This window comes from Triticum aestivum, chromosome 4A (assembly GCF_018294505.1).
Source record: "Triticum aestivum cultivar Chinese Spring chromosome 4A, IWGSC CS RefSeq v2.1, whole genome shotgun sequence".
Lineage (NCBI taxonomy): Eukaryota > Viridiplantae > Streptophyta > Magnoliopsida > Poales > Poaceae > Triticum > Triticum aestivum.
In genome coordinates, this window is record NC_057803.1 from 618,820,058 (window position 1) to 618,830,562 (window position 10,505).

At 45.3% G+C, this 10,505-nt stretch overlaps 1 pseudogene; it reads left to right on the forward strand.

Moving 5' to 3' along the window:
• The first annotated feature begins 9,228 nt into the window (after positions 1 to 9,228).
• Positions 9,229 to 9,880, forward strand: LOC123084084 (arginine decarboxylase-like; annotated as a pseudogene).
• The last annotated feature ends 625 nt before the right edge of the window (positions 9,881 to 10,505 follow it).

Genomic DNA, 10,505 nt, shown 5'->3' on the forward strand with positions numbered 1-10,505 from the left:
AATTAATTAATAAAGTCCAGAGCTTGGTGCTATATAATTTGAATTTTCAGTTGAAATTCATCCCAATTTAGATAAAGTCCAACTGTAATCCCGCAAGGGGCACGCACAAGCGTGGGCGTGGGATGCTACTGGCTCGACACGTGGCAACCTTTAAGTTGAGTTTTTCAAGAAGATCGAGCAACACACGAACAAACTGACGTCTGTACTGTTTCCGGCCGCAAATCAGCCTAATCCCGTAAGATACACTCAATCCAAGCACGGCCTTAGCATCTCCAACAACCGCGCTAAGCATCACGCGCAAAAAACTTGTTTGTCACATCTTATCTATCTTATTATTGGTTCTGTTTCTTTTGCATTTCCATCGGAATCATGCTATCCAATTAACTATTATTCCAGGTTCTATTTCATTTGCATTTCCGTCGGAACCATGCTATCCAATTAACTAATATTTCAGATTCTGTTTCTGTTGCATTTTCATCAGAATAATGCTTTCCAATTAACTGTAGTAGGCTCATAGCAACTGAGAGACCCACAAAATTTACATTACCTATCACATTAAGGAAAACATACTTACATGACATGTATTAAGCTAGAAATTTATACTAATTGGCCGATCATTTATGGATCGGCTCTGACTAAAATTAAATTCCTGTCGAAAATATGTGACCGTATGTTTTCAACCATGAGGCAAGATTCTTGCATAGAGAATCAAGGAACAAATAATGAGGATCGCCCATGAAGAGGTAGCAAAGAAGACCATGCCAAAAACAAATTCTTGAAACACCCAGTTGTAGACTACAGGTAGGAGCCAAAATAAAACATACTTCTACATTCTTACACCATGCAAGCAAGTATTGAGATTAAGTCTCTACTATTAAGTTGGAAGTTGTAAATATATAAAACACGTAGATGAAGATGGTTTAAGAGAAAGAAGGTACCTGACTAAAGAATTCGGCACAAAATAATCCAATACGGTGAAATGTATACAATGATCTACTCTCATCATACTAGAACAATGAATCCCATGCCATACCTGCTGATATATTATGACTTTAACCAGCACAATGAATCCCATCAACAAACATAACTATCCAAACTTGCATGCTCCTCTACTAATATGCTAGAAATGAGACACTCAACGATAAACATTTAGGAAGACTACTATAAAGACAAATGTAAATTATGGTAAACACCATGTACTTATCTATGCAGGGGGGGTGCCAGATCGCAAATGGCTAAGGGAGAGGTAAGATTTGGATTTACCGCATCCCAATAATTATGTAGATCATTCACCCCATATCTTCCGAGATGCCCTCCTATATTTACACGAGGCTTGGGATTTGCAGCTTCTCAGTACAACAAAGAATAGTACATATTGATTAGATTACGATGATTTATTTTTGTACAAAACATGCTATGTCTCCATGGATCAGAAGTTTAGAACATGGCAATGTCCATAAACCGTAACTAAAACCTGAAGTTGTACTTCAGTACATATTGATGTGTACTGAAGTCTGAAGTATCAGCCTAAAAGGAGAAATATGTGCCAACTCTCCCTGAAATGAAATTGCACTTAAGCTACGTCTGCAAATGGAGTTCACAAAACCTGCAAAAGGGGATAAGGAACCAAATGAAATCCTAACTGATTGAATCTCAAAATCGAACAGTAAGATGATTCATGGTCGATCACGACATACTGATGGCCGGCGGCGGCGACGAGGTGACCAAGGAGCCGGTTGTGTAGGGCGGTGAGGGAGGGTGGCGGCCACAAATATGCGGCATCCGCAGCTGGATGCATCGGCCATGGCTTCCTCAAGCTCATGGAGACAGACCTGTACCTCAAGGTCGGCGGCGAGGGCGTCTTCTCAGGACTCCCTGGACGCCTTGCCTCTTCTGCAAGGGATGCAACACAAGGAGGGTCTCGGGGTTGTTCCATCATCGGCCATGGTAACTGCTGGGCGTGCGGCCGTGCATGCCGACCAGGAGGCGGCGGCTTCAGCGCATCAGTGTTGGAGCAGGAGTCGGCGAAGGGAGTGAGGATTCTGGGGAGGGTGGAGTGTAAGCAGTACAGAACGGGCGATCGTGAGGACCAAGTAGTCGGGCGATACAAAGCAGAGTTAAACACATGTGTGTTGGGCTAGGCAAGAGTAGGTGCGTGTGTGTGCCGTGGGCCTTGTAACGAGTTCGCATTATATAAGCCGGCGTGTGCGTTGGGCAAAGACAGGTTTTGAAAATAGAGAATATTCTGAATCTATCCTATCTTATCTCTTCCTGTCCACCGCTCGTCTCTAAGCTCTGTCCCTCTTCTTCTGCTATCTCTCTCTCTGATCATCGTCGTCAACTCCGACCGCCGTAGGGCCGTGACAGTTGGTATCAGAGCCATCACTCTGGCGGGCCTGTGGGGGCAACGTCTCGCCGCGCCGCCACGCTGCAATTTTTTTCCCTGAGTCGTACCCGGCAAATCCGAGGCGACGGTAGCGGATCACCCTAGGGTTCGATCTGCGTAATTCCCGACCTGAGGTGGGTTGATTTGGAGGAAAACCGGCGACCACGACGACATTCAAGCCCAATCTGCAGTCGCGCTTTTTGGCGGACGAGATGGAAGCGTTCCAGGAGCGGATGCTGCAGGAGTTCGCCGCGTTGCGGGCAGCGCAGAACAAGCTGGACGCAGTCGATGGGATCCGCGCTCAGCTGGAGGCTCTCGACGCCAAGCTATCGGAGCAAACAGCGCTGCTGGACCAGGTACAAGTCAAGGTTAATCTATCATGTGATACGTTGGGGCAGGTGCAGCAGAACCAGAGTCATGCCGTTCAGATGCACAAGCGGCAGGATACTACGGAGGCGTTGTCTCCAACCGCATCAGAGGTCTCCGACGGCATTCTGGGGGCAGGGCCGAAGTTACCTGGGCGTCCACCGCCTCGTCCTATTCAGGTGACTGACACCACGCCTGAGCTTCAACAACCCGGGGCTCCGATCTGTGACGAGAGCTCCAACAAGCGGCAATGGATGCCGAAAATGGATTTCCCGCGATTTGATGGTACCGAGGTCCGGATCTGGTTGGACAAGTGTGAGGCCTTTTTCAGATTGTATAACATTCCGGACAGCTTCAAAGTTACTTCTGCTTCTCTGTATCTATCAAACAACGCAGCTCATTGGTACCAGGCGTTCAAATAGACAGGTGCAGTTCACACATGGGAACAGTTTTGTGCTGCGGTGCTGTTGGAGTTTGATGTGGATGTATAATGACTCAAGATGAAAGAGCTGATGATGCTGAAGCAGTTGGGCATAGTGGATGAGTATAAGCAGCAGTTTCTCCAATTGCTCTATACAGTAAGGCTCTATGAGCCAACACTAAGTGAGACATTTCTAGTGACAAGGTTTATTATGGGCTTGAAGGATGAGTTGCGCTCTACAGTGGAGTTTCAAATACCTTACTCCATACAAGTGGCGGCTCAATATGCTGTTGTACAAGAAGGTTTAGTGCTGCAACAGAAGAGCTACAAGCCAAGTTTCCCCAAGCCTGCTTACACTAAGACTAACAACAAACCTGGGTTGGCAACAGGGGAGCTGTCGAAAGCAAAGCAGTTGAAAGAATATAGACGTGCAAATGTTCTATGTTACAAGTGTGGGGACAAGTTTGTGCCAGGGCATGTGTGTCATCAGCCAGTAGCAGAGAAAGCCCAGTTAAAAGCTGCTGAAGTTGTAGATCCCCATGAGATAATCTCTGATGCAGTACTGGATGCACTAATTACAGGAGAAACTGAGGAATGTGCTACTGTGTCAGCTACAGCTCTGTCTGGGGCTGCTCATCCCAAGACAATCCAACTCAGAGCTCTAGTGGGAAATAAAGTGGTCCTGATTCTTGTAGATTCAGGCTGCACACACACATTTGTGGATCAGTCCTTATTGAGCAAAATTGTTGTCACTCCAGAGAAATTAGAAAGACCAATGCCTGTAAAAGTAGCAAATGGACATATAATAAATTGTGTGGAAAAAGTACCTAAACTAACCTGGTGGATTCAGGGACACAGCTTCTGTAGTTCTATGCAAGTATTACCCCTAGGAGGCCATATTATCATCTTGGGAATGGATTGGTTAGAACAATGGGGAGTGATGAAGTGTCACTGGGCTGACAAGTGGATTCAGTTTCAATACCAAGGTCAAGAAGTTAAATTGCAAGGGGTATTGCCAGTAAAACAAGATCACATTGAGGAAGTTTCGGCAGATCAACTGGCCAAGTGGGAAAAAGGGAATGAGGTGTGGGCAACTTCTCTGCTCAACAGGATTGTAATGGCACCTGTGTTGGAAACACCACCAGCTGTGCAACACGTGTTAGACAGGAACAAGGAAGTGTTTAGAGATCCAAAAACTTTACCTCCCCACAGAGCTTTTGATCACTCTATCAATTTACTCCCTGATACAGTGCCTGTTAACTGTAGACCTTATAGATACTCACCTCTCCAGAAGGATGAGATAGAGAAACAAGTAAAGGAAATGTTGGATGCTGGTTTAATCACTCCTAGTATGAGCCCTTTTGCTGCTCCTGTGTTGTTGGTCAAAAAGAAAGATGGTACATGGAGGTTCTGTGTAGACTACAGAAAGCTCAATGATGTAACTGTTAAGAATAAGTTTCCTATGCCAGTTATTGATGAGATACTGGATGAATTAGGAGGAAGAACATGGTTTTCCAAATTGGATCTAAAAGCTGGTTACCATTAGATAAGAATGAAAGAAGAAGATGAGTTCAAAACAGCTTTCAAGACACACCATGGACAATTTCAATTCAGGGTGATGCCCTTTGGTCTAGCTACTGCACCAGGTACATTCCAATGTGTGATGAATTTCCTGTTTGCAGGACCTAACAGGAAGTTTGTGCGGGTATTCATGGATGATATTTTGATATTTAGTTTCACATTGGAAGAGCACTTGGAACACCTGCAGTCTGTTTTTGATATACTCAAAGAAAATCAGTTATGTGTCAAGGAGTCTAAATGTGTGTTTGCTCAGAATTCTCTGGAATATTTGGGACATATCATTTCTGACCAAGGGGTAGCAACAGATCCTGTAAAAACTGAGGCAATGCTGAAGTGGCCTGTGCCAACTAATGTTACTGAGTTGAGAGGATTTTTGGGCTTGACAGGATATTACAGGAAGTTTGTAAGAAATTATGGCATGCTGGCCAGACCTCTCACTAGCTTGCTCAAGAAGCAATCATTTGTATGGATAGAGGCAGCCCAACAAGCTTTCCAGCTGCTCAAACAAGCTATGGTCAACACACCAGTATTAGCTCTGCCTGATTTCAACAAGACATTCACTGTGGAAATAGATGCTTGCAACACAGGAGTAGGGGCAGTGCTGTCACAAGAGGACCATCCAGTGGCCTTTTACAGCAAAGCACTGGGAGTCAACAATCAAAAAAAGTCCATATATGAAAAGGAATTCTTGGCAATTATGATGGCAATTGACAGGTGGAGATCTTACTTATCTAGAGCCCCTTTTGTGATCAAAACTGACCACCAGAGTTAGTGCCACTTGGGAGATCAAAATTTGACTTCAGATTTGCAAAGAAAAGTAATGACCAAGTTAGTGGGATTGCAGTTTACTATCCAGTACAAGAAAGGGGTTGAAAATTCAGCTGTTGATGCTCTGTCTAGAGTGGCCCATCTGTTACAAGTACAACATGTGTCCACAAGTAAACCAGTATGAGTGCAAGAAATATTGAATTCATATTCAGTGGATCCTGTAGCTTCTACAATACTGCAAAAGTTGGCAGTAGACCCAAAAGCTTGCCCTGGATTTCAGTTGCATGAGGGTTTGATTAAACAAGACCACAGGATTTGGGTGGGTGCTAACACAGGTCTTCAAACTAAGTTGATACAAGATTTTCACTCCAGCCCTGTAGGGGGACACTCTGGCATCCTGTCAACATATCACAGAGTGAAGCAACTATTCTGTTGGCAGGGATTGAAGGAAGCTGTAGAGAACTTTGTGAAACAATGTGCCACTTGTCAACAAGACAAACATGAATTATGCAAAAAACCTGGTTTACTGCAGCCTCTTCCAGTACCTGACAGCCCATGGCAAGAAATCAGTATGGATTTCATTGAAGGTGTACCCAAGTCAGAAGGGTACAGTGCAATATTAGTAGTGGTTGATCGCTTCACTAAAGTAAGTCATTTCCTTCCTCTAAAGCATCCACTCACGGCTGCTTCTGTGGCCAAGGTTTTCCTGAACAACATAGTCAGACTGCATGGTTTGCCACTAGCTATAGTTTCGGACAGAGACAAGATCTTTACCAGTTCATTCTGGAAGGAGCTGTTTCGTGTATGGGGAACTGAGTTACAGATGAGCACGGCGTATCACCCACAAACGGATGGTCAAACGGAGCGCATAAACCAGTGTTTGGAAATGTATCTTCAATGCGCAGTACATGATTCTCCAAAGAAGTGGGCGGCGTGGTTGCCACAAGCAGAGTTTTGGTACAACACCTCATATCACTCCTCCTTGGGTTGTACATCGTATCAAGCTCTCAACGGACATGCCCCCAATATGGGCCATTTGTGGGGACATGCTACATCTCAAAACTCAGACGTACAAACCTGGCTGGCCTCTCACACTGAACATAACGCTGCTCTGAAGGAACATCTGTCGGGAGCTCAATACAAGTACAAACAGTTTGCAGATCAAAAACGGTCTGACAGAGAGTTTGCGGTGGGCGAAATGGTCTACTTAAGATTACAACCATATGCTCAATCTACTGTGGTAAATTGCCCATGTCACAAGCTAGCGCTCAAATACTTTGGCCCTTACAAAGTTCTGGACAAAGTGGGAAATGCAGCATATCGATTGGAGTTACCAAGAGGGAGCCAAGTACACCCGGTCTTCCATGTTTCACAGCTGAAGGGACACGTTCCAGATCACACCCCAGTGTTCACCTCTTTACCAGTACCTGTGGATCTTTCAGTGCCAGGTGTGGTGCCTGAGGAAATTCTTGATCGGCTGCTGGTCAAGAAGAAGAACACAGCACATTTACAGATCCTGGTGAAATGGGCGACGCTGCCTGCTGCATCAGCAACCTGGGAGGATTACGACATCCTCAAGTTGAAGTTTCCACGTGCACCAGTTTGGGTACAAGCTGGTTCTTCAGGGGAGGGTACTGTAAGCAGTACAGAACAGGCGATCGTGAGGACCAAGTAGTCGGGCGGGACAAAGCAGAGTTAAACAGCAGTGTGTTGGGCTTGGCAAGAGTAGGCGCGTGTGTGGGCCGTGGGCCTTGTAACGAGTTCGCATTATATAAGCGGGCGTGTGCGTTGGGCAACGACAGGTTTTGAAAATAGAGAATACTCTGAATCTATCATATCTTATCTCTTCCTGTCCACCGCTCGTCTCTAAGCTCTGTCCCTCTTCTTCTGCTATCTCTCTCTCTCTGATCATCGTCGTCAACTCCGACCGCCGTAGGGCCGTGACATGGAGCCGATCCACGGGTGGAGGAAGGAAGCGAGTCCTGTCGCCGGCGGCTGGTATGAGAAAACCAGACCCGGGGTCGGGGGTGATCCATGAGAATACCAAGGATTTCGAGCGAAAGCATGGCGGCGGCGTGCACGCGGGCACGAGACCTAACGCTCGCTTGGGACTTTTTTTTTAGATAACCCTCGCTCGGGACTCGGGACTCGGGAGCCTCAAAAAGGGTCGGCCGTTTGCTTTTCTTGCGGGGCTGCATCGTTGTTTGTTTTTTTGGTCGCTGCATCGCTGATTTGGTAAGAGAGAAAATCGGAAGCGCACACGAGGGAAGTTTCATGTTATCGTGCGCGAATAAACGTGAGACAGAACAAGCGATGCGAACGAGCAAACGAAACGAAGTACGGACTGAGACATTAGGAGTACAGATATTTCCACATAACTAAGACAAGAATACAAGGCTCGGCGTTCTGGGCAATGTTTCTGTATCTTTCTTTTGCGAGTACATAGAGTTATAGCTGGGCTTAGTTCGCTCGTGGAATGTTCCAAAATTTTCAACAGGTCAAGCTAATTTTGGCCGCGACATGATTATGTCAAGGGGGGCAAATCCTATTTGCCGCTTATCGCAACAAAAAAAATCTACGAATCACACAGATTCCGTCAGGCGAGCGACTAATTTGACTCGCCCATTTAGCTAGTCAGCGGGAAGATTTTGACTGTAAATTTTCCATGTTTTAGGAACCCTCTAGAATGTTTGTCTTACTTTCTCTTTCTTTTGTCAACCCATGTTTACCTTTTTCTTCGTATTTTTCCCATATTCTTTCCTTTTTTTTTCCTTTTTTTTTCAAAAAAAGGTTCTCAAATTCTAAAAAAATTGTGCACTTTTAATTCATGGTTTTTAATTAAATGCATTTAATTACTTGAATTGGAGAACATTTTATTGTATTCTAGAATGTTTTTAATTAGAGAACAATCTTTCAAATTGTGAGATTTGTTTTTTAAATGAGCACATTATGTACTCTAGAACATTTTATAATTTAAGAAAATATTTTTCAAAAAGCAATAATACTTGAAAACATTTTTTAAGTTCGCGAACATTTTATCTTAATTGTTTTATATGTAAGAGGTGTAACTGTCTATTGTTCTTTCAAAGCCAGCTAGGAAAACCCAAGGTGGGGAAGTTGTTGGATGCGGCGGCCGTGCCTGGGCGGTCTCGTGCGACCGGCAATGGGCGGTGGCGGCTAGGACTGCGAGAAGTGGGAACCGAGTGAGGAGGGGAGGCCGGCCATAAAGAGAACAAAGACGGGTGTCACGCACGTCCGCTTCTTATCCGCGCAGCAAAACCAACTCAAATTTTCCTAAAAAAACTCAAATTTGGGCCGACAGTGAGACGTCCCGTATACACTACATCACATTACCCTCCTCCCCCTGCACATCACTCTGCTTCGAGTTCGACCACGACTAGACAGTCGGCCATGCTTCTTCCTCCCAGCAGCAACAACACACCACCAGCTCCTCCCGTTCTCCGCTCACCGCGCGCGCCTCGCTCTCTACGCACGCTAGCCTACTCTTCTGCACCTCCTCCTTGCCTTCCTCGATCCGCAAAGGTGTTAGTCTCAGCGCCTTCTACCCCAGTGCCCACAACCTGTTTGTCGAATTGCTTGCTATAGTCCGCCTGGCCAACACAACACTAGTTTTGTGGCCGCAAGCGCTTCTGGACGCTGCTATGGTTTGAATTGGGCATGACCATGAACGCATGAGCTTCCCAATATGGTTTTTGCCCCTCTGGTTCAGGCACCGGAATCAACTGCAGCCGAAGACGTGTCGTGCTTTCACTTCCCTGGACACAACCAAGGGAAAGCTGTTCCGTCTTCGTTGTCGAACCTTATTGGTGCGGGGGCATTTTTGTATGACTTGCCCGAGCTACCTGAGCTAGATGACCTCTTCTACCCTAAGGGTGTGATTTTGGATGCTCAGAACCGGGCAGCTCAACTGTTTGGATCATCTAAGATGTGGTTCCTAGTCAACGGGAGTACCTGTGGAATCCAGGCTGCCATGATGGGCACCTGCTGCCCCGGTGACTACATCGTTGTTCCTCGAAACTGTCACATTTCAGTGTTGTGCCTAAGTATATAGTACCCGAGTACAGTTCTATGTGGGACATTGCTGGTGGTGTTACGCAATCGCAGGTAGATAGAGCACTGAGAAGGATGGGAAGAAAGTAGGTGCTGTTCTTATTACTTCACCGACCTACCACGACATATGCAGCAATGTACAAGGTATCGTCGATGTTTGCCATCCCTTACACATTCTGGCTTTAGAAACAAAAGATCAGCTGATGGTAATCACAGGAGTATCAGTCCTGGACTTGCCATGCTTCGCTTCCGACTTCCCTGCCATTTATCCTTTGCGTCCTTTTTGAAAAAAAATTATCCTTTGCGTATCACACTAAGTGCTTCAGATCTACATTTATCTAGATACGAAGCAGACAACATTTTGGAAGAGCCTCAAATTGTATCTCAGCTTGTTGGAACACAGGCGGGGACAATTGCAGTTAACTTAGGGACAAGAAGGCAAGATGTTCAAAAGCTTGTACAGTGTGCGAAGCATCTGTCAGAAAAATATTTCCTCAATGAACGATTACGGTTGCAAGCAAAGTTTTACAAAAAATTTATTGTGTTTCATTTATGAAACGGTTATCTACTATGAGTTATTTGTATTTGACAACCTTTTTTTGTCCGGAACAAACACAGAATATTAGAATTACCAAAATTTTGTTCAAAAGGTTAAGCAAAGTTTGCTACAAGTTATTCGCAAGAAAAAAAGTTCGCTACAAGTTAAAATAGATAGGATTTCTATATGAGTATCTGCAAGTGCAAATTCAAAGAAATAATGTCTGAGCCCAGGTTCGAACTGGGGACCTTTTGTGTGTGAGACTAACGTGAGCATCTACAGCCGAGCCCTCCAAACCTGCCTCATACGCCCGGTCGGGTCGCCCGGTCATGATTTTCTGACCCAAACGGCCCCTCGGGCCTCAAACGCTCGGA